The sequence below is a fragment of the Xenopus laevis genome, chromosome 1L (assembly GCF_017654675.1).
Source record: "Xenopus laevis strain J_2021 chromosome 1L, Xenopus_laevis_v10.1, whole genome shotgun sequence".
Classification (NCBI taxonomy): domain Eukaryota; kingdom Metazoa; phylum Chordata; class Amphibia; order Anura; family Pipidae; genus Xenopus; species Xenopus laevis.
The window spans coordinates 7519301-7547142 of NC_054371.1; the positions used below are offsets into that span (position 1 = coordinate 7519301).

At 38.7% G+C, this 27842-nt stretch overlaps 1 pseudogene; it reads right to left on the bottom strand.

Annotated features, from left to right (window-relative positions):
- LOC108705329 lies at nucleotides 1-27727 on the bottom strand (annotated as a pseudogene).
- Between the last annotated feature and the right edge of the window lie 115 nt (nucleotides 27728-27842).

A 27842-nucleotide genomic window follows, 5' to 3' on the forward strand; every position in this document is an offset into this window, starting at 1 on the left:
TCAAAGGAAGTTAACAACTTATCCCATTCTGTTCCTAAGTAAATGGGATTTTGTGTTAATTTCAGGTCTAAATAAAATTATATAACATTTGGGCAGAAATATACAGAATAAAAGTCCAGCACTTGAGGTGAGTATGGCAAATATCTCCACACACACAGTGTTTTTGCCTTTGGTGCTCAGATAGGCCGGGATCATTGTGATCCAAACACTGCAGAAGAGCAGCATGCTGAAAGTGATGTACTTGGCCTCATTAAAACTGTCCGGTAATGTCCGACCTAAAAATGCTAAAACAAAACTAACAGCTACCAGAAGCCCCATATACCCAATAACTGAGTAAAAGCCAATAGCTGAGCCCTCATTGCACTGAATGATGATGGTTCCAGGGTAAGTGTGAAGGTCCAGTTCCTGAAAGGGAGGAGAAATGGCCATCCAAGTCATGCAGATTATTATTTGAATGGATGAGCAGAACAAGACTACAGAAATGGACAGTTTGACTCCCACCCATTTTCTCCATGAGCTCCCTGGCTTGGTGGCTTTGAAAGCAATGTAAACCATGATAGTCTTGGCCAGGAGAGAAGAGACAGCTATGGAGAAGGTGATTCCAAAAGTGATGATGCGCAGCATGCAAGTTATATCCACAGGGCGACCGAGGAACAGAAACACACTGAGGAAGCTCAGCTTGATGGAGAAAAGGAGGAGGAAGCTGAGGCTCCTGCTGTTGGCTCTCACAATGGGGGTGTCCCGGTATGTGATGAAGACTCCTAGTATTAGAAAAGTTATGATAACAATCAGAACTGAGATGAATGAAAAAAACACAGAAACGACATCGTTATTGAACGAGAGAAACTCTTCAGTTTTGGTGATACATTGATTCTTGTTCTCATTGGGCCATTCCTTGTCTGGACATCGGACACAAATTTCACTGTCTGCAAAACATACAGTAGCATAACAGCTAACACAAGTATAACAGCATTAGGAATGAAAAAACAGTTCCTGTATGCAAATGTTCATGAAGTTTTATAAACAGAGTATGCACAGGGTGCAATCAATTTCCTGTACAATAAGGGGTCTAGTTTTAAAAGATTGAGCTTTGTTTTCTCTAAAAATATGAGTTTATTTCAATAAAAAAACTTTAATTTTAAGACAGAAAAAATTAAAGTTTTTTGAGATTTATTATGCCCCAAAGCAGCAAAAAATCTGAATCTAAAAATATCCAGCTAAAACCTGTCAAATTCATGTAAAACTCAATGGGAAAGGTCTCTTTTAACCATGTAAAGATGTTTCTTGCCATCATGATTTTTGTTGGGTTTGGGGTGTTTGACCCTGGTTTTCACTTGAAAACTAGATTCATTTGAGGTATTCAAGGCTTTTAAGACTAAAAGCTCTTAGGCTGGCTTTTATAAGTGGCTAAAATTGGCCAGTGCCTATTTATGACCTTTAGTGTCAAGGCGGAAACTGTCGTATATTCTGATATTATTACAAATCTCTTTATTTAAATTTTGGGCTTAGTTATATAACCTACTATAGTATTTTCTGCCTTTATTTAATGACTGTTCCACACAGAGTTAGAGTGCTCACCTGAAACTAATAGACCTTTTCAGGTGCCAGGTGTTAAACAGTCTATAAGACCCCCTGCTCAGGGTCAGAAATATCATAAAAGTCCAAGGAAACTGTAGCCCACTGATCCAGTTTGTAGTGCAAAGAAAAGTGCTTTTCTTGGCTCAAATTAGACATCAAAAGTTTGGCAACATTTCGGGCCACACTGGGCCCTTTATCAAGCCTAAACTTACACACTGAGTACTGTGTTAAATAGCTAAAAAAGGGGGGTCTGTAAAAAGTGTAAAAAAGTGTAAAAACAATTGATTTGTATAATTTGATTAAAAACATCCTGATCACCCCAAAGTGCTTTTTATAAAGTTAAAAAGTTTTTTTACATTTCTGATAATGAATGAATGAGACTCGACTAAGGTACCTACTGCATACATTACCCATTTTCTCTCTCTAGTGGTTCTTGGGTTATACAGATGATGGTACCCTGCACTCAGATAGTTCATTCAATCGCCTTAAAAAAAAGGGGAAGGGGCGGAGCTAGACAACGAACCGAATGGACATCTGAAGCACGAACTCCGCAGTACACTGAGCCTATTAACGCTGCCAAAAGCAATAGACCAAGTTTAAATCAATCCTACATCAGTGGGACAAGGGTCAGAGAAACATTGCTCCCAAAGCCCAAATGAAAAAGGTGAACATGTCAGTTACATCGTTCTTTGCTACTCACGTGGCCACGGAACAGCAATCAGCTGCGAGCGCCATTTTGGATCCAGTAGATACAGGCCCTGATAGCGATGCTGCGCGTGATCCGGATCCCATGTGCACCTCAACGGAGGAATTAAAGTCATGCTTCTGGATACCAAACAGACTCTCCAGGCGGATATAAAGCAAATGCGCACAGCGCATATTGAAACTAAAATGGGGGAATATGCAGACGCCCATAATGAGTTGGCAGGTAGCCACTCGCGAATGGACAAAGAGATGGAAAGCCTGACAAGTAAAGAGCTGACTTAGAAGATCGGTCCCACAGAAACAACCTTAAGCTGCATGGAATCCCAGAGTCAGTACAGGCCCAAGATCTGGAGGACTACTTGGCAAATCTGCTTAAGGTAATTATGCCTTATACCCCACAAATTGAGTTTACCATTGATTGGATACACAGGATTCCTAAGCCACGCAATGCCCCAGACTCAGCTCCCAGGGACATTTTCACTAATTTACATTTTTTCCACATCAAGGAAAAATGTTTACACTCAGCCAGACGCAAAGAGGGTTGGCCAGCGCAATATGCAGACCTACAAGTCTATCAGAAATAGGTCTAAATATTAAATCGGAGCTCACCCTTTTCAATGAACCGTCTCTCTCTTCGGTCGCAGCTCTCGTGGGATCCTCCTCACTTCGTTGGGGAGGTAACTTCAGTACACAGAATTACCCCGTTTCACGGCGCAGAACGAAGAAATCACAAGAGACGGTACTGTTCCAGGCACCCTGACGAAGTGCCTGGAAAAGAGGGCACGAAACGCGTAGGTTTTCCTCACCAACCCACTGCTAGAAACTCACTAAGATGTGCCAATAAAGCCGCAAGAAAAATGAACAGTACCGTCTCTTGTGATTTCTTCGTTCTGCGCCGTGAAACGGGGTAATTCTGTGTACTACAAGTCTATGTCTATATATCACAAGCAACTTTGGCTAAAAGGCGGGCCTTCATGGAGGTCACTAAAACTCTATGGGAAAATAAAATTTCCTATCGCTGGGTGTTTCCAGTTAAGACAGGGCACCCCAACCTCTCTAACATCACTTGAGGAAGCCACAAAAGCTCTCCATAGATGGAATCTCCTAAACACTCCAGCTTCCCCACAGGCTCCCCACAGCACAAGCAGATCCAAAAGCTGCACAAGGAATGGAAAGTTGCATAAGCGAAATATATGATAAATATCCTACTATAGTGCTTGGAGAATATCATCTCAGTCTTCCTTATTTTATCACGACTCAGGCTCAAGGTTAAGCGGAGAGACTTGCTTATCTCAATACTAAAGTTATTTTAGCTTTTGTGTTTTTTGCTCAATTGTTTGCTCAATTACAGAAGGATTATCATTTCTCTCCCCACACTTCCCAGTTCAAGGACAGTTGGGTCCAACCCGGGGGCAGTTCTACATCAGTACCTATGCCATGGAAAGGCACATTCATGGACCATCACCATAAGATTACAGACCCACTGCAGATTGCTAACCATTTTGCCTCTTATTACTCCTCATTATATAATTCATCCAGCAGAAACAATGAACCACAACCTACGCGAACGTCCATACAAACGTATTTAAACTCACTGCACATCCCAAATCCTATAGATGCACAGCTTGAACAATTAAATGCCAAGATAACTAAATAAGAAATTGCCCAAGCTATAAAACGCTTGAAATTAGGTAAAGCACCTGGGCCTGATGGCTACACTCATACCTATTATAAACGGTATGCAGATACATTGTCCCCTCACCTACATAAACTTTTTCAATCTATCATGGATACAGGCCAAGTTAGCTCTGAATTCCTCCAGGCACATATCTCAACTATCCCTAAACCAGGTAAAGCGGTAGATCAATGTCAAATCTACAGGCCAATAGCCTTACTGAATATGGATCTTAAACTTTACTCAAAGATTCTAGCTTTACGTTTAAATAAAGTGTTGCCGTCTCTTATTCACTTTGATCTGGTGGGATTTGTGACTGGACAACAAGCCCCTGACAACACTAGGAGATTTTCACCGGGAAAAAATCCCGTCCCTATTATTATCCCTGGATGCGGAGAAGGCATTTGACAGGATCCACTGGGAATACATGACACAAACTCTCACTAAGTTTGGATTTGGTGGACCCTTTTAAAAGCGCTTACCTACTCTACTCTAAGCCTTCGGCCAAAGTTTTAGCTTCGGGGGTCCTGTCGAGCGCCTTCAGCATCTGTAATGGTACTAGACAGGGGTGCCCTTTGTCCCCCCTGATATTTGCTCTTATGGTTGAACCACTTGCTATTAGACTTCTGCAAAACCCAGATATAAGAGTGGTTCCCACAAAGGCGGGTCACAGCACAATAGGCTTATTTGCTGACGATATCATTCTCTCCCTATCTAACCCACACATAACCTTACCCAATGTTTTTCAGGAAGTGCAGTCTTCTTACCATGTCTCTTGGTACAAGATCAACTCACATAAAACACAGGCTTTACCAATTATTATCTCTGAACATGAAATACTACAACTTAAAGGCAATTACTCATTTGAGTGGAGATATACATCACTTACTTAGGACTTAAACTAATAAAAGACTACTATATAAACACAACTATATTCCTCTGCAAAAAACTATCCAGGATAATTACCTCAAATGGAAACCTATGTACATGTCATGGTTAATCAGAATAAACACTAAAAAATTAATATCCTGCCAAAATTTTTTATACCTCTTTAGAACCATACAGATTGATCTCCCACCACGATACATTAAGGGGCAGATTCACTAACTTCGAGTGAAGGATTCGAATGAAAAAAATTCGAATTTCGAAGTATTTTTTGGGTACTTCGACCATCGAATTGGTTAAATTCGTTCGAATTCGAACGAAATCGAACGATTCGAAGTAAAAATTGTTCGACTATTCGACCATTCGATAGTCGAAGTACTTTCCCTTTAAAAAAAACTTCGACCCCCTACTTCGGCAGATAAAACCTACCGAAGTCAATGTTAGCCTATGGGGAAGGTCCCCATAGGCTTGCTAAACTTTTTTTGATCGAAGGATATTCCTTCGATCGTTTGATTAAAATCCTTCGAATCGTTCGATTCGAAGGATTTAATCGTTCGATCGAACGAAAAATCCTTCGATCGGTCGATCGAACGTTTAGCGCTATATCCTTCGACTTCGATATTCGAAGTCGAAGGATTTCAATTCGAGGGTCGAATTTCGAAGTATTTTTAACTTCGAAATTCGACCCTTAGTGAATCTGCCCCAAAGTCATTACAAAAGTGTCATGGCCGGCATCCAATACCAGAACAAATGCCAAGGACCCTGGTCTCGGCTTCACCAGTAGTGTGACCACCTTTGGGCTTCGGGAGGAGCCCTCAGCTTAATTGGGTGCCACCTGGACTTAACGAGGGGTACAAGGCGAGGTGTTCTGGCTGGCAAAGGGGCAGAAGGTTAAGGTGTCGGAACAGACCGGATCAGGACAGGCAGATAACAGAATCGTCAGGCAAGAAAGGGGTCAAAACCAGATAATCAGACAGACTGGATAAGGCAGAAGGATGGTGAGACAGGCTGGGTAGAGGCAGGCGGATATCAGAATCGTCAGGCAGGCAAGGGTCAAACCGGATAATCAGTCAGGATAGCAAATTCAGGAACAGGTAGCACAAAGCTCAGGAAACCACAGGATATGATCCTTTAACGGGCACTGGCTACAGGTCTGAATGGGCCTTAAATAGGGATCCAATTGAAGAAGAACTAAATCAAAAACTGATAAGCTACTCTCCCCCAGAACACCATTACGCAGTCTTCAGTACATCCTACAGGACTTATCACTTCGAACCAGGATAAATAATGGTGTGAAACCACGGACTTATATGGAATATGAACGATGCTATCTGGAACTATGAGATGTACAAACCATATTGAATCCCATAAAAAAATTGATATATAGGTGGCACATGACATCAACAACTCTACACAAAATCTCGGATCAACACTCTCCATTATGCTGGAGAAATTGTGGACAGAACGGGACACTGTTGCACATGTGGTGGGACTGCTTACTCTCACAACAAATTTGGAAATCAATATACCATATAATTACAGCTGACCTTAAAATAGATATCCCCTATGAACCACAGGTGGCTTTACTTTTGATGTTTCAAGACCATACTCCTAAGTCTACTAAGAAACTTCTCTTCCATCTTTTTAATTCCACTACAAATATCATAGCTAAGCATTGGAAACCAGGAAGTCCTTTACAGCTGCAAAAATTAATTGCCAATATAGATATTAGGGCGGCAATGGAACTAATGGCAGCCCTCAATGAAAATAGAACTTCCTCATATAATGCCATATGGACACTTTGGTTATTGTATAGAAACAAACGGAACATAACCCAACATACTACTAATGCTACTAATTCTCTTTAGGGAACGAGTTCAGAGAATCTGCAACAGAATCGACAACACTGTGACAGAATGCAGCTTTGGGAAAAAGTTCAGCAGTATTATGTTTGTATATTATTTCAGTTTATGTTTAACACTGAGTTTTTCTCTCGATATTTTTTTTTATGTTAGTGGGACAACAGAATAGTAAGTACAGTTACTATGGTGACCTTCATTTAGAAATGTGAAAGGTGCAATATGTGAGTGAAATCTTTGTTCTGTTCAACAGAATACTCAGTAAAAGAAGTTACAAAAAAAGGGGGGAAAGAGAAATTATTAAATAAACATATATACATATTGATATAATCCCAAATTCATCAGTACTGGTAATGAGTCTACACACCTACTAGTAAATAAACATTACTGGTGTATAATCCTTGTTCAGACTTCTCGGCCACACTGTATCTAATCTGTGGATCCACTTCATTTCTATCTTTTGAAGTGCCAATAATCTGTTATCCCCTCTCCTCAGAGCTGGAACTGAATCAATTATCTGAAATTTCAATTTTCTCACTGAGTGACCTGCTGCTCGAAAATGTGCCGGCACTGGTAAGGAAGTTTATCCCATACGGATGGTGGATTTGTGTTTTGAAATGTGATCTTTGATCTTTTGAGTCGTTTCACCTATGTACAGCAGGTCACAAGGGCACTTTAATAAATAGAAGACAAATGTATGATTCACATGTGTAATATTGTTTTATATTATATGGCTTGTGAGAATGTGGATGGTTAAAAGTACTCCCTTTAATTATTATTTTTTTTTTTTGTAAGTCTTTATTTTACTTTTCATATTAACTGGGGGTACAGAAGAAGAAAAGGGGGGGGGGGTCAGATTCGTACATAAGTCATCAAAATTCCAACAATATTCTTCTATAAAATGTTCAGCAGAATATAGTACATCACTGCTACTTTGCTAACTGGCAATGCTTATCCTTTGAAACATAAACATCTGACTTCTTGTTATGCATATTGCCAGCCATCTATCGAATACTGGGTAAACGTACTAGTGGGGGAGAAAAGAAAAGGAAGGAGCAGGTCAGAGAGGTAGAAGCGTGGTTGTGAAAGGGGGATGGAGAAAGGAAGGGTTGGGGAAGCAGGTCTAGAGTTAGTTTTAGTTGTCTATCTCACTATCTGTGGTCTTGTATTTGTATCCGTACTCGTTATAGCTAATCCTCTATTTAGTTCCTGATTAGAGTCTATATAATGTATCCACTCTGTCCAAGTTTGCCTAAATGCTTTGGACGTTCCATGCTTGATTGCTAATAGTTCCTCCATCAGCCTAGTATTTTCTATTTCCTTTATCCATTCAGTTTTATTTGGCACTTGCTGACTCTTCCAATATTTTGGAATTGACATTCTTGCTGCTTGGAGCATATGTACAATAAGTTTCTCCTTTATCACCTCTTGTTCGGTTATGTCAAAGCTAAACAATGCCACCTCTATGCATTTTGTATACCGCCGAGGTCTTACATTGTCAATTGTGTCAAATATTACTTTCCAGTACTCTTTTATGCTGTCACAAGAGAACCAGATATGGCTGAATGAGCCTTCCGTCCTATCACATCTCCAGCAGTTAGCTGACACATTGTGATATATTTTATGTAGACTCTGGGGTGTTCTATACCATCGGCTTATTAGTTTGTAATTTGCCTTCTGTGCTCTTGTCGATTTTGCACCTTTGTGTGCTCTCTCCATAATCTTGTTCCAGGTGGCGTAATGTAAGTCTATACTGAGTTCTTGTTCCCATTGTCTCATGAAGAGTGTTTTCTCTTTCCCCTTTAACCAGTTTTTTATAGAACTGTGAGACAGGACGTAACAAGTCAGGTTTCTGTAGCAATTTTTCCCAATCAGTTGATGGTCTTAGCTTCTGTGTTGTTCCCGTAGACTGTATATAGCTGGATATTTGTAAATAGTTCCAATGGTTTCTAGGATGGTGTCCCCATTGTTCATTCACCTGGCTTAAAGATATGATGTCCCCATTTTCCACAAAGTGGTACAATTTTGTGGGTTCGTCATTAGTTGTGGCCCATCTGTCTAACAATCCTTTTTCGCAGCTGGGCGGGAAGCCTGGATTGTTTAACAGTTCCAATTCTGGAGATGGGAATGGTGAAATCTTTATATCTTCTTGCAACTCCAATGTAGCCCCTATGGTGGGGTGTTTCTTCGTCGGTTGAGGTAAGTCCACATATTGTATGTTCATAATATTTCTCAAGCTACCTTGTATCTCATTTTGTTCAATGTCTTTCCACAGTTTGGCAATGGAGTCTCTCTTCCAGAGCCAGATCCTGTGCAGGTGAGTAGCTACGTAGTATTGTTCTGGGCAAGGGAGGGCTAAGCCGCCATCTATTTTTTGTCTCGTTAATTGTTTATAACTTATCCTCGGATGTTTTTTTGCCCATAAAAAAGATGAAAATTCCCTTCTGACGTTGCTGAAGAATATTTTAGGCAGTTTAATTGGGGTCATTTGGAATAAGTATAGTAACTTGGGCATTACCATCATCTTCAGAACGTTTACTCTTCCAATCCACGAAATATGCTTGGATTGCCATCGAATTAGGGTAGAACTGATTTCTTTAAGTAGTGGGATGTGATTCATCTCATATATCCTCTCCAGCTGAGCTGGTAGATTAATTCCCAAGTATTTGATAGCTTGGTTCGTCCATTTAAATGGGAACGATGTTTGTATATTGTTTGCTCTCACGGGAGGAATATTGATATTCAATACTTCAGACTTAGAATAATTTATCTTGAAGTTGGATACAGTACCAAATTTTGTGAATTCTTGTATTATATTTGGTAGTGATATTTCAGGCTTCGTTATCACTAACAATAAATCGTCAGCAAACGCGGCTGCTTTATGTTCTTGTGCGGCTACAATTAGACCAGATATGTTCTCATTTTGCCGAATTGCAGTTATCAACGTCTCCATCACCAAAACGAACAAAATCGGAGATAGAGGGCAGCCCTGCCGTATTCCATTAGATATTTCAAAGGGTGAGGAAAGAATTCCATTCACCTTTATGCGTGCGTATGGAGCATTGTATAAAGCCATAATCTGTGCTGTAGTCACTGGACCAAAGCCAAACACTCCCAAAGTGGCTTCGAGGAAGGCCCAGTCAACTCGGTCAAATGCTTTTTCCGCATCAGTCGTTAACGAAAGCATTGGTGTATTTTTCTTAGTAGCATATGATATTAAGTCGATTATTTTGACCGAGTTGTCTTTTCCCTCTCTCCCTTTCACAAATCCCTTTTGGTCCGGGTGGATCAGCAGTGGAATGATATTCTGGAGTCTATTCGCTATCATTTTCGCAAACAGCTTTTGGTCTAAGTTAATCAATAATATTGGCCTGTAGCTGCCACAGGACGCCGGGTCTTTATTGGCCTTATAGAGAACTGTGATTTGCGCCTCTTGAGCCTGTCTATGGAAATGTTTTTCCGCTGTAATTGAGTTGAAGTGCTGGTGAAGGATGGGTGCAAGTTGAAGTTGGAACTCTTTATAGAACCCTGCACTATAACCGTCTGGGCCTGGACTCTTGTTGGAAGGCAGGCCATGAATCACTTTAGTTAATTCTGACATGGAAAACGGTGCTTCCAATTGCTGATACATCTTCTCTGGTATCTTAGGTAATTTTAGTTGCTTTAAATAGTTTTCTATCTTCCTTTTCTTGTTTTCAATCGGTGTCGCTGGTTTTAAGTTATATAAATCTTGATAAAATTCCTGGAAGCATCTCGCTATATCTGGATAATTGTGATGTGACTGTTGATGAGTGTCCTTCATTTGCGCAATATACGTTCTATTTTTTTGTGCTTTGATTAACTGAGCTAAGGTTTTGGATGATTTGTTGCCGAATTCGTAGTAATCTCTTTTGCATTTCAGATATGCTTGTTCTGTATAGGAATCCAGAAGATGTTTCAATTGCATTCGTTTTAAGTCCAGCTCTGTTTGTACTTGTTTTGCCAAAGATTCTTTGTGTTTATCTTCCAAAAGTTTGATTGCCTGTATTAATGTTTGTGTTTTAGAGTTGTGTTCCCTTTTTAGTTTGGAACTTAAGGCTATTAGGTTTCAACTTTTATTGTTTCCCACAATGTAGATGGGTCTGTTCCTGGTAAATTATTGTAGATTATTGTTTCGTTTAACCGTTCTCGTATAGTGTTTCTGTTAGTTTTGTTCAGAAGAAGCCGCTCATTGAACCTCCATGTGAAGGCTGCCTTCATAGTATTGGGAATGTCTATTTTAGTTACATATGGAGCATGATCTGATAGTAGTATTGGTTCAATTTGTATGTGCTTGATGGTATGCAACCATTTTTGATTTATGAACATGTGGTCTATCCTCGTGTAGCTATTATGCGAGTTGGAGAAAAAAGTGTAATCTCTACCTTTAGGGTTGTTTGTCCTCCAAATATCAATTAGGTTGAGTCGGTTTAGGTGTCCTTTAATAGTCTTTAATGCTTTGTATGCGATGGCTGATTTCTGGGATGAGCAGTCCATGATGGGGTTAAGGCTACATTAAAATCGCCTCCAACTAGGAGGATACCCTCTGCAAAATCGGATAAGATTTGCGCCACTTTTCTAATATAACTATGCTGGTTTTTGTATGGTATATACACCGAGCACAGAGTCACTCTAACACTGTAAATGTTAGCTTTCAGTATAACATAGTGGCCATCTGCATCAATCTTTGAGTCGAGGAGAGTAAATGGCACATCTTTATGTATGAGGATCGATGTTCCCTTTTCTTTTGCTTCTGGATTCGTACTAGAAATTATTTTATCATACCACTTGTTTTTAATTACGGATGCGTGAGCGGATTTAATGTGGGTTTCCTGTAAATATATAATTTTTGCGTCGTGCTTTCTACAGTTACTTATTATCTGTGCTCTCTTCCTGGGATTATTGATCCCATTGACATTTTGTGACCATATTGTCAAAGAGATGTTACGTCCCATAATAATATGCCTGAAGTGCTTTAGCCTGACAATTACTCTTTATGACCTGCTTCCAGTGGAGAGGGGGGTGGGGGTAAAACCATAACATACACAACATAGCATACATTGAAATGTAAATAAACAGTTATTTTCTAAAACAACCTCAAATGAAAATGGGTCCAAACCGCCTGTAGTTGCGGTATACCACTGTGGGGGGGGGGGGGGGTGGTTAGCAAGTTTTAAGGAACAACAGTCATTGTTTCGTGGCCCACTGACTTTTTAGTAATGTTCTTTAATGGGAGCAATGAGTGAGTGTTCATACATAGTCCATGCATAATTAAACATACACAGTCCAATCATTACATACTCACGACTCCGACCAGTCTTTATTTGGTGTTCTCTTATTGGGTACTGTCTCTTTGTTGTATCGGCTTCGCGTTGATTTTGGGGTTCTCTGCAGCAGAGGCACCTCCTGCCATGTATTGTCGATATCCGTGGTTGGTTCTCTTTGGTCTTTCTCCTTGTCAGTCCAGCCCACAATGGCGACGTCTTCTAATTGAAGTTTTCTCATGAAGTCTTTCAAGTCGGCTGGTATTCGCAATGTTGCTTGGGTCCCGTCATTGGTGGCCGTCAGACTAAAGGGATATCCCCATCTGAACTGTATCCCCATCGACTTGAGTTGGTCTGTTAGTGGCTTAAGTTGCTTTCTCTTAATTAGCGTTGTCAGAGATAAGTCCTGTAATAATATGATGGCATTGTCTTCAAATGTGAGTTGTTTTATCTTTCTCGCTTTTAGCAAAATTTCCTCTTTAGTTGTGAAGTCGCTTATACAGCACAGTTTGTCTCTCGGTGCATCAGGCGGCGCATTTCGCGGCTTGTACACTCTGTGCGCTCTATCAATAGGAATTATAGTGTGGGCTTCTCTTTCTAGTATGCCATTAAAAATCTGGAGAAGTGTGGATAATATTGCTTCTTTCTGTACGGTTTCTGGTACACCTCTTACCCTAATATTGTTTCTCCGGCTCCTATTTTGTAAGTCCTCCATTTGTCTATGCAATTCCTCAATCTCTCTTTGATGTCGCTTTTTGAAGGTAAACTTTTCAGATACGTTTGGACATCCATCGTGCTGTCCGTCTCACTGTCCACATCAGAAGAATCGGGCGCCTGTGACACTGCGTCATCCGGTTCTTCAGCCATAGCAGGCGCCATCTTGGCTTGTGCTGCCTCGCGGCTTTTCTTGTAAAAGAGAGACTGAATGTCCTTATGGTGCCCGGAATGCTTTGGGGTCTTTCCGCTGTCTTTATTCAGCTTGGCTCCTTGCGATTTCCCCATGGTAATGCTGTAAAAGAGTGTCAGTGGGCCGATTGTAGAGCGGAGCTCTGCTCTATGCGACCATTCCCTTACAGCGTTGGCCACGCCCCCCTCCCTTTAATTATTGAATTGAATTGACAACAATGCAAGCAGGGAAAATTCGCAAATTGTTTTTTTTTTGTAGAAAAAAGACACTGTTGTTGTTTTTGACTTCCAACATCAGCTTTAACCAAATCTTTTAGCTTTTTAGCCCTTTTGTAGGCTAGCATCGGGGGTGATTGAAAGCTGGGGACCTCTGTTAAACATGATTGCAAAATATGCCAATGTTTATGTATAATATGGCCAATTTGTTTACATGCCGTATTAAAATGACTAACAAATACCAATCTGTTGTTTTTCTTATTTCTTGATTGCTTCTTAGTAAGTAATTCTTGTATAGTGTGTTGATGAACCTTGTCCGGATTCCCTATTTCTTGTTGGCTTCTTGGTACGTAATTCTAGTGTATTGATGAACCTTCTCTAGATCATTGATACATAGGTGGAACGACTCAGAAGATCAAAGATCGCATTTCAAAACACAAATCCACCATCCGTACGGGACTAACTTCCTTACCAGTGCCGGCACATTTTCTAGCAGCAGGTCACTCAGTGAGCCAATTAAAATGTCAGATAATTGATTCAGTTCCAGCTCTGAGGAGAGGGGGTAACAGATTATTGGCACTTCAAAAGCTATAAATGCGGTGGATCCAAAGATTAAATACAGTGTGGTCGAGAAGTCTGAACAAGGATTATACACCAGTAATGTTTATTTACTAGTAGGTGTGTAGACTCATTACTAGAACTGATGAATTTGGGATTATATCAATATGTATATATGTTTATTTAATAGTTTCTCTTTCCGTTTTTTAAGGCTTTTGAATGAACTATCTGAGTGTGGGGTACCATCATCTGCATAACCTGAGAAACACTAGAGAGAGAAAATGGGTAAAGTATGCAGTAGAGGTAACTTAGTCGAGTCTCAGTTCATTCATTATCAGAAATGTAAAAAAAACTTTATCACTTGATAAGAAGCACTTTAGGGTAAACAGCATTTTTATAATAAAATGATACAAATCAATTGTTTATTACACTTTTTTCATATATATATATATATATATATATATATATATATATATATATATATATATATGTAATTTATGGACTGTTACTACATTTATATATAACTTATGGACTTTTATTACACTTATTGACCTCACCCTGTCTCGATGGCGATACAAGGACTTTTAATCAAAGAGTTGCTCTATGTATATACTAGAGGCGTGTTTTAATTTACCCTTTAAACTCTCCTTGTGGTCACCTCCCATTCCCTTCCTTTCTCCACCCCCTTTTTAGCTATTTAACACAGTACTCAGTGTGTAAGTTTAGGCTTAATAAAGGGCCCAGTGTGGCCCGAAATGTGCCAAACTTTTGATTACTACTTTGAGCCAATAAAAGCACTTTTTTTGCAATACAAACTGGATCAGTGGGCTACAGTTTCCTTGGACTTCTTTATTTAATGACTGTTGAAGAAGACAATCCTTCTACTCTCTTTCTATAAACCAATCATAGGTCTCACTAATTTGGGTTTCACACACATTTCTGTCTGAATTATATATCTCATGGTTCATAAAACTCTTAAAGTGGACCTGTCACCCAGACACAAAAATCTGTATAATAAAAGTCCTTTTCAAATTAAACATGAAATCCAATTTCTATTTTTTATTAAAGCATTCATAGCTGCTGTAAGCTCATTTAAATATCTCAGCTGTCAATCAAATATTGTCTGCCCCTCCTCTATGCTAATGGCATAGAGGCGGGGCAGACAATTACTTTCACTTTCCATTCAGTACTTCTTAGATGTCACTGCTCTCCACACAATCCCCCCAGTTCTCTTCACCATTTAATTGTGTAACCAGGACATGGGGATGGACATCAGGTCCCCCATTCTGGTGCACAAACAAGATTCTGAGATGATACAAGACTTGTCTTAATAACAGTGTCCACAAAATGGCTCCTGTCTGCTTGTTATAATTATGAATTCCCAGACCGAAGGAAACAAGATTCAAATAATTTATACAGTGTAATTAAAGTTCATTTTGCTTGACTAATGTGATAAAATAGGATTTTGAATAATTGTTTTGGGTGACGGGTCCCCTTTAATATGGAACACTCCTTACAGTGGATGGAAGCTAGTACTATGCAGAATGGTGTTGCGATCCATGGGTTTCCTATACAACTTGAAGCCCACAGTGTTGTTTTCCGTAAATACTGCAACATCCAAAAAACGTACTTCCTTACTGGTGAATCCAGTTTATTTAGAATGTTTTGTTTACTTGACAATTTTGAGATATTCATAAAACTATTTTTATTGTGGTGTCTAGATACTATGATTATGGGTACTCACATAGTGTGAGGGCCTAATCTAGCAGTGGTTCCGTCATGAAGTTATGGCTCCACAATAATTGCAAAAATCTTGAGAGAAATTAGTTTGGTTCTTAATTGAATCGCTTTCTCATTCTCATAATCACACCTTCTCTTTATGTGAAGTACCCTCTGAGGTGAGGATAGTGGACATTTGCTAAAGAATTTGCTGCTTAGCAACACAAGGAAATATTAATTGTATCATCTAATTGGGGCATCACTCTTCACCTTTTACCATTTACCATACTAAGGGATTCTCTATTGCCATGTTTCTGTCTGTAAAGAAATGGCAGTGACCACCTAATACTTATCTTACTAACTTCCATCTGCATTAATGATAAATACATGTCCCTGCACAGTTAGGGTAAATCTGTTTCACATCAACCACACCGTACGATAGGCACACACTCAGCGGGACTCCAGGCAGCGGTAAAATCCAAAATACTTTATTTACACAAACATGTAGTGTCCTAACATGTTTTGTGTGTCTTCACGCGTAATCCACTGCCTGGAGTCCCACTGAGTGTGTGCCTATCATACAGTGTGGTTGATTTGGAGTCTCCCCTTGCTGTGGGTTCAGGGCGCAGCACCCGGCCACCGAAAAAGGAGCGGTGAGTGACCTCAGCGTTTGCACATGTTTGTTTAAATTACCAACAAGTGGAGGGTTCGGGGCATGAGCACCCAAGCCACATTACTAATTTGGTGAGCCATTGGGGAATTGCCTTATAATAATTTAAATGAAAGTTGGTGTTCTAAATAGCCCAATATGTATAATATCCGTGTGTACAGTGTTTTTCAAAATAATTGGCAGATGAGGTTTGAGCGATCTAGATTTTGTGTGTTGTGCTTTAAATCTGTTTTTACAATTGCGTCCTGCTCATTGCACGTTGTTGTGCTAAAACCACCAGTAAATTAAAGAATTGCAATTAAAGTGCATGGCAAATGGCAAAAGCAATATGGGGTTGTCATATACATTTCTCACATCAATAGGATGAAGCATATTAGTAGATAAAGATTTGGATTAAGCAATGAACATGAATTATCTCTGTAAATATACCAGTTGTGATAGAAATTTCTCCAGCTGGACACGGGACACAGTCATAACAGCAGACTTGGGATTCAGACTTTGGGGCCTTTCTTAATCCGGGGGCACAATTGGCTGAACACTGAGCTCTAGGAATCTAAAAATTAGAAGCATAAAATGATAAGTTTTCTGTTGCAATGTGATATTATTCACTTGATAAAGGGCCGGGAGCAGACCAGAAACATTGGGGCAAATTCACTAAGATTCGAAGTTGCGCCAGGCACAACTTCGCCGCACTTCGCCGCACTTCGCCAGGCGTATTTTCGCCAGCGCTCCGCAAATTCACTAAAATCCGAAGTTGCGCACAGGGGTAGCGTAAGTTTGTGAAGTTGCGCTAGCGTTAATTCGCCAAGCGAAGCGAAGTTACGCTAGCGATGGTTCATTTGCATACGGCGCCAAATTCAAATTTCAATGGAGGAATACGTATCAGCACTACAAATGGCTAGAAAACCTTCAAAACATCAAATAAAAAATTTATTTTGCCCTACACATGTGCCCACTGTCTAGGTAAGATGCCATGAGTCAGGAAATGTAGGGGGGAAGGAGGGGAGCCCCAAAAAATTTTTCGATCTTTTTCAGCCTATCACCCATAATGTAGAAAACACGCCAGCGTTTTTTGGGACTTAGAAAAAAAAAAATTTTGACTTTTTTTGAAACAATCCCTATCTACTCTATTGCGCTTCGCCAGGTCTGAGGTGGCGAAGGAAGTCTAGCGTAAAAGGTGGCGTAAAGAACAATGCGCATGTTAGTGAATTTGCGTAGTTACGTTTGTTGTGCAAATTCGCCAGGCGTAAGGGTGCGAAGTTACACTAGCAAAATTACGCCAGCATTTGTTAGTGAATTTGCGAAGTACCGAAAATGCCAAAAGCTAGCGAATTAACGCTAGCGTTCGGCGCTTAGTGAATTTGCCCCATAGTATTTGTTGCAGATCACAAAGCCATGTCTCAAATAAAGGCTTTTTAAATTTGGAACTTTGAACGGTGCTGAGTCATATATTGGAGTTTTGGAAAAAAACTGGTTGGAAAGAGGCCCACTGGACACGAGGTGGATAAGTGGTAAATGTTGACAAAAAAACATTGCAATGTGATATCAATACACATCATAAACAAATATTGATCCAACCTTTGTAACATGAAGCTTTTGACTTGTTGACATGTTAATGACATGTTATCCAATCTCAGCATTTATATTGCATTGCCCTACCCACATAAATTGTGTATTGTATATATTAGATTGATTTGGTATTGTGTCATGTTTAATTCATATTTGTATGTATTTTATTTTTGTTTTGTGTCTTTAATTTTTAATTAATGTAAAGGGACTGATACATAGATTCCCCATTCATAGCGCATTCCCCTAAGGTTTGGCCACTACAAGGGTCCTTAAAGGAAGAGTAAGACCAAAAAATGAAATTGTACTGTACTGTTGTCCTGCACTAGAAAAAGCTGATCTGTTTGCTTCAGAAACACTGCTATAGTTTATATAAACAAGCTGCTGTGTAGCCATGGGGGCAGCCATTCAAGCACAGGATACACAGTAGATAACAGATAAGTACTACTATAGTTTATATAAACAAGCTGCTGTGTAGCCATGGGGGCAGCCATTCAAGCACAGGATACACAGTAGATAACAGATAAGTACTACTATAGTTTATATAAACAGGCTGCTGTGTAGCCATGGGGCAGCCATTCAAGCACAGGATACACAGTAGATAACAGATAAGTACTACTATAGTTTATATAAACAAGCTGCTGTGTAGCCATGGGGGCAGCCATTCAAGCACAGGATACACAGTAGATAACAGATAAGTACTACTATAGTTTATATAAACAGGCTGCTGTGTAGCTATGGGAGCAGCCATTCAAGCACAGGATACACAGTAGATAACAGATAAGTACTACTATAGTTTATATAAACAAGCTGCTGTGTAGCCATGGGGGCAGCCATTCAAGCACAGGATACACAGTAGATAACAGATAAGTACTAGTATAGTACTTCCGGTTCTTTCCGTAATTTGGATCTTCATACTATAACTCTACTAGAAAATCATACAAACATTAAATAACCCCAATAGGCTGGGTTTGCCTCCAATAAGGATTAATTATATCTTAGTTGGGATCCAGTACAAGCTACTGTTTTATTATTACACAGAAAAAGGAAATTATTTTAAAAAATGTAAATTATTTTGATAAAATGGCGTCCATGGAAGAAGGTCTTTCTGAAATTTGGAGGTTTCTGGATAACTTGTTTCCGGATAACAGATCCCATACCTGTAATATGTTATTGCAACTTTAAGCACCTGAGTAGAAATGTTTAAATATTTGCCATTAGTTTTGAAGCTAATTGCAACAACAGAGCATATAATGGAAAGTTCTATCAGTTTCTGACCTGGCCATCATTGGTTTTCCAGCATAAATCAGAGGATACCATCTTTATCTTCTGTTTGGATGATGCCCAGGGATTGAGTACTCCAACACACTTTACATTTATTTGTGCATCCGGGTCCATGATGTAATTATGGATCATGAAATCACCGATCAATTCTCCATTCTCATTAAATGATTTTGTTTTATTCTTTGTTTTGTACTGAATGTTTTTCAAATAGTGATGCAACTTTCAAGGGAAAACAATATAATAATTATAGCAATGTCAATGTCTTGTTTTTCATGTTGTATTCGAAAGTCAACTTAGTTTGTTAAAAAAAAGGAAGGAGCAAAAATATATATAGTGAGGTGTGTTCGGTAATTGAAACTAACTCTTGAAGGGAGTTTTAACCAATGGTGTTGAGTCTTTGAAATGGTTCCCGAGCTCCATGTAAAATGAAATATTTTTCTATCTCCTTGAAAGAATGAGATATAAATGACAAACCCTTATTCAACTAGTTGAGCCTTATTTATCAAAATCCAAAATTTTGTGACTATTTAAATAAAAAATAGTCCAACCAATCCACAATTGGACTTTATTTATTATTAAAAATGTCCAATTTAATTGGATCGGGTAAAACACGATAAAAGTGAGTCGATTTTTTTTCCGGATTTTTGACCGAAAAGCCCAAAATAGTCGCATTTTTGGCTAATTCCAGCGCAAACCACAGAAATTCCCAAATAGGATAGGGATCTCTCCCATTGACTTATCTACAACCTCGGCAGGTCTGAGATGGAGGTTTTTCAGATTCTGACTTTTTCTATCCTCGGGCTCGGGGTATATTAAATCTCAAAAATTTAGAGGGTTTTTTCCACTAATTTAACTAATTGGATTTTATAGTTAAAAATAACCTAAAATCTCCCCTAACTGCCTTACCACTGGCTAGAATCTAAATCACCGGCAAGATGGTACTTAGAGTGCTCTCTGCCCTTATTAATAACCCCTTTTATGTTTCATGAGAAAACATGATAGTTTAAAGGGATCCTGTCATCGAAAAGCATGTTTTTTTCAAAACGCACCAGTTAATAGTGCTACTCCAGCAGAATTCTGCACTGAAATCCATTTCTCAAAAGAGCACACAGATTTTTTTATATTCAATTTTGAAATCTGACATGGGGCTAGACATTTTGTCAATTTCTCAGCTGCCCCTGTCATGTGACTTGTGCCTGCACTTTAGGAGAGAAATGCTTTCTGGCAGGCTGCTCTTTTTCCTTCTCAATGTAACTGAATGTGTCTCAGTGGGACCTGGATTTTACTATTGAGTGTTGTTCTTAGATCTACCAGGCAGCTGTTATCTTGTGTTAGGGAGCTGCTATCTGGTTACCTTCCCATTGTTCTTTTGTTTGGCTGCTGGGGGGGGCGGAGGGAAGGGGGTGATATTACTCCAACTTGCAGTACAGAAGTAAAGAGTGACTGAAGTTTATCAGAGCACAAATCACACGACTTGGGGCAGCTGGGAAATTGACAATATGTCTAGCCCCATGTCAGATTTCAAAATTGAATATAAAAAAATCTGTTTGCTCTTTTGAGAAATGGATTTCAGTGCAGAATTCTGCATCCCATGACAGTATCCCTTTAAATACTGCAGTGTCTTTGTAAAAAAAAAACATTTGTTTTCCACAGACCTACACATTTTTAAATAATTCTATGTAAATGCTAGAATATGTTTAACCTTGTGCGTGTAATGATGTCCAGCCGTGTTATTTTCACAGGACTTCTTGGAAAGTGACATTTGCATTTCATGAAGTGCCTCAGCCATAATATGAACTGCAGCGTGCACACGAGGGAAATACAATTTACTATCAATATTAACAACAACTGTAATATTATGCTGTCCCGTACAGTTGTGAAGTGTTATTCTATAAAGTTTTTCATACAGATCATTTTTACTTGGGTCTTCTGACAAACAAAGATGATATTGCATCCAAATATCTTCCAATAATTTGTCTTCTGGGTATTTCACTTGATGGAGACTCTGCAGAAATGATCTCATCTCGGGACAATCTGGAGAATATCTCCAATCTTGCGCCAATCCCAAACTGCCATGAAATATTTCTAGATGATAATCCATGATAATATGATTGACTGCTACACCAGATGAAACAATTAATGTCTTTTTACGGAACACATCTGTCAGGTTTCTGAATATCCCTACAAAATTTACCGAAGCCGTTCCACAAAGTATAATCACACTGGTGGAGGATTTCTGGATGATCTTCTTATGCATTTTATACATTGGAGTATCATTAATATAACTGCTCAGCTTTATTGTGAACTCAACACATATTCCTTCCATGGTCAGGTAGTTGGTCAGCAGTTGAAGTTCTTTTTCTCCACTATTATCATTGAATTGAATAATTCCAATCCACCTCCATTCAAAATATTTCAGTAAATTGCTCAAAGCCAAATAATGACCGTGATCATTTTGTACCATACGGAAAAAGTATGGGAAGGCGACTCTGTCACTGAGCAATGGGTCTGTAGCTCCATAACTGATCTGTTATTAAAAGCCAAATCACATGTACATGATGGTGTAAATTCTTGAAGTGGCCACTTATTATTACACATGTCCAAGGAAGCAAAATAAAGACAAAAAAGATCCTCTATTGACCTAGACATGAGCCCACCCTAAAACAAATGAGGCATGACCCTCACATAATAACAAACATTTTTAATAGTTACAACTTTTAAAGACAATCCCGCCTTAAAATATGAAAATATGAATACATTTTTATGAATTTACTGAATATGACGTCACTGACATTAGACTGAGGAGGATGTAGTTTCATCTTATCATTTCACCAGGTCTAAGGTGGCAAAGAAAACTCTGGCAAAAGAGGTAACGCTCTGTAAAATTTGCACTTAAGTGAATTTGCAGAGTAAGGATTATCGAAAATGCGCCTGGTAAAAGGGCAAGAAACTGGGCTAGCAACAGCCTCTTTTGCTAGTGAAGTGTCTTCTACACCTTTTAAGCATTTGGTGAGCTCCCCACGGATTGGATTTCTGGCAAATTCACTAGCTATGACCACTTCACCCATTAGTAAATCTGCCCCATAGATTCCAATGGGTGAAATGAAAAAAATTGTCACGCAGAAAAATTTTGTTGCCAATAGACTACAATGCATTTCGCCAAATTTTTGCCATTTTGTGAAATTTTGGCAAAGCAAAACAGGTCCAATTCCACCATCACTACTTGTGATCAGGTATTTGGGCCACTAATCACTGTGACGGACCAATTGTTATTTTACAATATTGTATTTTAGTGGTTTCAGTGCTTGTTTTGCATTTGCAGTTTGTTGTTGTTTACTTGTTTGTGTCCATAAAAATTGACTTTATGTAGCGTGAGTAATGATCAGGTATTCTGAACCAAATCCTAGTGACAATGTGGCCTGATAGATTGGCAAACACTTTATAGATACATTTCCACCCACACCTGGCAAACAATATGCCCAATAAGTGTGCCGCACAAGGGATATCAGACGAGATACATGGTATTATTGGCCAAAGTGCCATTGCAACCCTGGGTAATGATTTAAACCATGTTTGGAAAATACCACACTAGCTGCCCTATTGAAAAGGTTGGAGATTGTTTGTGTATTGATTGGGTTTATAATTAGTGATGAGCAAATTTTTTAAAATGACATCAATGGGTGAAAAAAAATGTTGCTCATCAAAACATTTCTGTTGCCCATAGATTTCAAAGCATTTTGGAAAATTTACGCAGTTTTGTAAATTTTCGGCAAAACATGTCAGATTTACCCATCACTATTTATAATAAGAATTGTTATCCCACTTTGCTAAATTTATATTGTATACTTGTGGTTTTTATATGTGTGCAGATTTTTTCTGTTTTGTTTAATTTGGAATTTTCTTTTCCTGCTGCCCTGGGTAGTTTAGTCAGTTGAGGTGTTAGCTGAAGCTCAGGGCACCTAAAAATTTGTGGTGCGTGATGGCTCCATGAGATATTTTCATCTTGACTGCTGATGATTTTATCTCTCTGATGCCCCGAAAACAAAATTGTCTTACTGACACCTCATAAGCTCCCTTTTCAGTGCAGTTGCTAATGCTGCATTTCTGGGCAACATTTTCAAGTTTTACTAGAAAATTAGTTACTAATGGCTTACACCACTTTTGTAGAGAAAGAGATTACTTGCTCTGAAAACTCAATAACTCAGATTTCTTGGTTTTTTTGGGCGCTCATGCAACAAATTGAATATTTATGCTGTGGTAGTATAGCCTACTGAGGTGGGTTGATTTGGGTTGACAATATGAATATTTGGTGGCTAAATATTTTTCCATAAATGTGCAGATTTTCTATTTCGTTTTCTAAAAGTACCCCCCTCCCAAAAAAAAGCAAAGAAAATGCAGCACTGCCTGAGGACATGGGTAAAGATGAAAACAAAAGGGTCCAAAGAAACTCTGCTCAACAGATAAAGGTAAGTAGAATATTCAGTATGGGGAATTGGAGAGAAATCTAATATTGAATCTGTTTTTTTCTCATGTTTCCTTCTGTTGCCTGAAGAATAGCCTGCAGAAATCTACATATACGAAGGCAAAGACAGTACTTCTACAAAGCTGAAGGTGTGTATGTTCAGTATGATTTGTGGGGTATTTCACAGGTAAAGGGGGGAAATCTGGAAGGGGTGATCTTAGAGCACAGCCTCAAATGTACCTATTGCCCCAGTTTTAGGGTGTTTGGTGTCCATATCTTTAGGTGCACCATATACATGTATGTGGGGTATGTTTTTGTTCAGGAGAAGTTGAAGACTGATATTTATTAGGTTATTTTAGTTGTCATGGACATTGTGGGGAGAAATCTAATTTAAACTCTTTTTTTTCAGACAAAACTGCAAAATTCTACAGTGAATTGCATCCACAATTCTGAATGTAAGAAAGCAAGGATGGGGTCACAGAATAGTTGCAGGTGTACATTTACAAGAGATATATAGTTTGGGGGGGTATTTTACAGGTAAGGTCATGGTTTAGTTTAAAAAACTGCAAGGTGTGCATTAAGAGCACAACCCCAAATGTAGCTATTAGTCCAGTTTTAGGGTGCTTGGAGGCTGTGTCGTTAGCTGCACCCATATATGTGGCTATCATTTTGTTCAGAACACCTAGATTTTTTTTTCAGGCCAAAGCACAAACCTCTATGGAGAACTGTGATCACAGTTCTGCATGTAGGAAAGGATGGAGCCACTGAATAGCTGCCAATGTTCGCTTTCAATGAATATATAGGTTGCTCTGGTATTACACAGGTAAGGGGGTGTTTAGACTAAAGAACTGCAAGGTGTGTGCTTAGACAGAAGCCCCAAACTTTCCAGCTAAAATGATCCTTATATATTGCCCCTGTTTTGGAGGCTGCGTCTTTATGTGCACCCATAGATGCAAACATGCCAAAATACAAACAGTAACATTTTTGACAGTGAATGTAACTATTTTTTGAAAAAAAAAAACACAAAATAAAAATTCTTAATTCTTTATTTCACATTTTATTTACATATTTCACATAAATGTATTGTTATATCTCCAGAAAAAGTACAAAAATTAGTGTCAGTGTTCAGCCCCAATTTATTATGGAAAAAATACTAATAATTTGCCTTAGTTCATATAGATTCCCTTGTCAAAAATCCCAAGTAAATGTGCAAAATGTCAAAAAACTGCTTGGCAGTAGATGTTAATAAGCATAATAATATTTATTCTCTAAATGTTTCTGGCACTTTTTGTTTTAGGCAGTTTCACTGTATTAAACACAAATTTCCTTACCTGTGCAAAACCATAAACATTAAGGATCCGGGCTATGGGCACAGTTGTTTCTGATGAAAGATCCCCAATAAATCCAGCAATGTTTCTCTTTCCCACGCAGGAGTAATTGGGAACTGGCTCACTGGTACCAGATAATATTTGGAATACACTCCTCACAGCCTTCCTCGGGTCTCCACATGAATCATATATATGGTATCCCAGAGTCAGGTTGGGTAACTGGGCTAAATTATTATTAATTTGCTCAATAGCAAAATAAAAATCCACAAGTTGTCTGTAATTCTTTGCAAGAGCGCTGGGAAGGATAAGTAGTTTTTGTCAAAACAGATCTTAAACAGATCTTTATTAATGCATATAACGTGATTAGGGATGGGCCAAGACTTGTATGGCATCGTGCGACAAAAAAAAGCAGAGTGTCAAAAAACAAAAACATTTTGCCGCGCGTCAAAAAATGTTGGCGCCCATAGACTTTAATGGGCATCGGAGAGATTTTGCCGGTGGCTAGAGATGGGCGAATTTTTTTGCCTTGTTTCGCGAAAAAATTACACCCATAGACTTGTATGGCATTGTGTGTCAAAATAAAAAGACGCGCGTCAAAAAAATTCACCGTGCGACAAAAATTTAATGGGCATCGACCTCATTTCGCCGGTGGCGAATTTTTGGCGAAACGAAACGGGACAAATTTGCCCATCCCTTAACGTGATGTAAGTGGCCATTTTGCCATTTTGTATTGCTCACTGTAGCTTTACCTTCTTGCATAATAGAGAAGTTGGTTCTATAGACCACAGATTACATATGATTGGACAGAGCAGATTGGAACCAAAACAAAACAGGATTTGTGCTCCAGAAGACAAGAAGCCAATTTCACAGAAGACAAAAAAAGTAAAAAAAAACAAAGAAAATGTTGGTGGCACTGCCATTAATGGTCCTAACCTGGCACTAGTGACTTAAGTTTAAGACAAAAGGTTAGATATGGGTAATTACAAACACCACTTATATGTTTTCATAAATGCCAATATGCGTTTCATAATAATGTGTTACATGTATTTATAATTGACTGTCACTCATAACAACTTCAGGTATAGAATCTGTTTTCCAGAAACCATATCCAGAAAGCTCCAAATTAAGAGAAGGCCATCTCCCATAGATTTTGTTTTAACCAAATAATTAAAATTTTTGAAAAACAACTTCCTTTTTCTTTCATAATAAAACAGTACCTTGTACATGTGGGTAACTAAGGAGCATGACTCCATAATGGTGGTGGAACAAGCTCATAGATTTTATTTAAAGTTTAAATGATTTTTAGCAGACTTACGGGGCAATTTACAAAAACTCAACTTTTTGTCACTTGAATGAAAAAAAAATTGACCAAACTCACAAACCCGAATCCCCTTAATTTACCAATAATTGAAAATGTTGGTATGAAAAAACATTGACAAATCATGCAACTTTTTTGATCTGAAGCTCCAAATACTTGACTTTATTGACTTGTCACTGCAACAACTCAAATTTATTGCAGTATTGAACCAGAGCAAACAGTCCGAAACTATCAAGAATAAAAAACATGTTCCAATTGTTAAAGGGACCATCTGCTAATGACTTCTACATGACCTAGCCAGGTTTTAGCTGGAGTATTTATGGATTAAAATTTTGAGCAGTATAATACATCTCTAAAAATTTTAGTTTTTTCCCTCTAAAAGTTTCAGTTTTTTCCCTTTAAAAACTCAACCAGAAACATTTAAGGTTTAATAATTAGGCCGCTAAAGGTGTGATGATCCAAATTACAGAAATATCCCATATCTGGAAACGTCCAGGTCCCAAGCATTCTATAACTGGTGCCATACCTGTACTTGGTTTTGGTGGTTTGGTTAATATTAATAATTTCAAGGAGACTGTTCCAGGATGATTCTTGAGAGGTCTCAATCACAATATTAGTGCCCCATAAAACACGGGTACTCTGTCAGATGCTCTAAACAAGATGGCTTTTTCTTCATTAAATTGTTAAATATTTGTTAATGAGATTTTCCTTATTAATCCAAAAGAAATCCAACCGAAAAAGACCAAATCGCTTTAGCCATCTTTATGACTTTAGATGTAAACTTAAAAATCTCCTTAATTATAACTTAGATGGGGAATCCTCAACCTTGTTGATCCATGAGCCACATTTAAATGCAAAAAGAGTTGGGGAGCATCACAAATATTATAAACATTCCTGGGGTGCCAATGGGCTGTGATTGGCTATTTGGCATCCCTATGTGAACTGGCAGCTTAGAGGAGGTTCTAGTTGACAGTATACTTGTTTTTAGGAAACCAACACTTGCCTCCAAAACAGGGATTCAAAAATAAGCACCTGCTTTGAGGTCAGTGGGAGCAACATCCAACGGCCAGTGAGCAAGATGTTACTCCTTTGGCACTGGTTGGGGATATCTGGTATGGAGGAAGCAGGCAAGATACATATTCCCTAATAAGCATTTATTTACTTCTCAATGCATGATGCATGTATGTGGCTAATTAAAAGGAAATTTCACCAAACAAAATGATTGTATGTGAAGAGAGATAATTATATGCTAAGAAACATACTGTAGTTCACATATATGTAGTTCACTTTACTAGAAGCCAACAGACTTATATGTATCTTTTAATAGCATTTTCAAAACCTCCGATACATAAAAGAAACATTAATTCAAACAGACCACTATATATCACAGAATATGTTCTGCTAGAAGATTAATGGATCAACAACCATCTCTGTACAAGCATGTATGTGTGCGTTGACTGCAAGAGGTAGAACTTACCCAACACACAGCATACCATCATAGAAATCTATTGTATAGCTAAAGGAAACTATGAAGGAATTCACAGTTAACACCCCTGCAATCATAATGTCTCCTTCCATCATATACTCATAGTCCTCAAATGTTTTAATGATCTCCAGCTGACATGCAGGGTTTCTGCTCAGAACCTGGGGACTGCAGGATGTTATATGTGGGGTTGTCAGATAGACAAGCACAAGGAACATCATGGCCTCCAACATTGCACTTCCAGAGAGACAAATGTAATCTAATATATGGCAGCAGATGAGAAAGTTTCCTCAACACAGTCAGTACCACAGACACAGAAGATCCAGGATCAATGTAAGGAGTAAGTAA